The following is a 1457-nucleotide window of genomic DNA, read 5'->3' on the forward strand; positions in this document are numbered from 1 at the left end:
TCGGCCACATAGTTAAATATTTTTTCGCTATTATGCGTTTCTTTTTCATTTCAGTATACATTGTGAAATACTTGGTTACCTTTATTCTGATATCTTGTTTAATAATGCTTATTTAAAGAGGAAAGGAGAGAAAAGATATGAATATTTAGTGACTTGTACGGCAATCGCCTGAATCGGATGAAATCGATCATACACAATGTTTGATTTTTACCGTATTTTTTCTTTCTCAGAATACAAACGAAATTTCTTGCGGATTAAGGAGCTAATCCTGATTGGTGGTCCCAATGACGACGTTATTTCACCATGGCAATCAAGGTTAAGTTTTTAACTGTTTTCCCTCATAATTTCAATGTTAGCCTGAACCACATATTATTGTTCTAATTTTTAGGACATATTCACCAAGAAATTTAACATCTTTTTAAAATTTCAAATAAAGTAGTATTTTAGTGCAAACTGATATTTATCAGTTTCTGTAGTTCCCATGGATTTCTTTTAGCATAATTGTAAACATGCATGTATAAGACAAATTGTTACCTACTCGATTAAATTCATAGCGGAAATGTATTGCCCCAAAACCAAAGGTTTTTTAAGCAATGGTAAAAAATTGAGATACATGTAAATAGACTTTTATAATTAGCAGTATTTATATGGTATTGTTGTAACTAAATTAATCTTGTAATTAAAATAAGTTGTATTAGGTTAGAAAGAATAAATGAAATGCCAATGAAAACAAGGATAATATTACGTACATTATCGAAAATTATAATATGAATTTCAAGAAATTATTAAATATATTTTAGTCACTTTAGTTTCTACAATGAAAAGGGGGAAGTGCAAGGAATGAAAGAGCAAAGGGTAAGATAAGATCGACCATGGAAAAAACTTTGACTGATAATATCTATTACCTCGCTAGATATCAATTTGTCCTGTTCATGCTTTATTTTTCTTTTGTCGAATAATACAGTTTTATAAAGAAGATTCCTTTGGGCTAAAAACCATGGATGAACAAAACAGAATAAAAACCTATGCAATTCCGAATATCCAGCACAGACATTGGGTCCGTAACCTGACAGTGATTAAGGACATCATCGTGAAATCACTGACCTAATTTATTTTAAAATGACATTGTCTTTGGTAAATATTTAAGTAAACAAATTTGGGCCACATGCGGAATTTGTTGTGTTCAACTTTACCAAGCATTAAATAAAATATAAATATTAATTCAATTTCGTAGATGTTGTACTTGAATATCAAGGGGGAAAAACGTTGGTATGAGTACAAAAATAAAATTGCCAAATATTCTTTAAGTTTTCTTAAAAATTGTTCAAATCGGACCAAAGAGAAAGGGAGATTTATTTGTAAACAGAATTTATCTAAGGTTGTTCAGAAAGTATGGTTTCATCATTCATTTTTTAAATCCTCAATACAATATCCTTTGTAAAAAAAAATGAAAGAAA

General features: G+C 29.3%; 1 long non-coding RNA gene across 1 annotated transcript; it reads left to right on the plus strand.

The window, feature by feature from the left end:
• Nucleotides 1–227: 227 nt before the first annotated feature.
• LOC134262587 (uncharacterized) lies at nt 228–1257 on the plus strand. Its single transcript, XR_009991035.1, has 3 exons — nt 228–315; nt 801–855; nt 965–1257. It is a non-coding gene; the product is annotated as an uncharacterized LOC134262587 (long non-coding RNA).
• Nucleotides 1258–1457: the final 200 nt, after the last annotated feature.

This window comes from Saccostrea cucullata, unplaced genomic scaffold, assembly GCF_032062105.1.
Source record: "Saccostrea cucullata isolate Sc308-1 unplaced genomic scaffold, CSIRO_AGI_Scuc_v1 ctg12027, whole genome shotgun sequence".
Taxonomy (NCBI): Eukaryota; Metazoa; Mollusca; class Bivalvia; order Ostreida; family Ostreidae; genus Saccostrea; species Saccostrea cuccullata.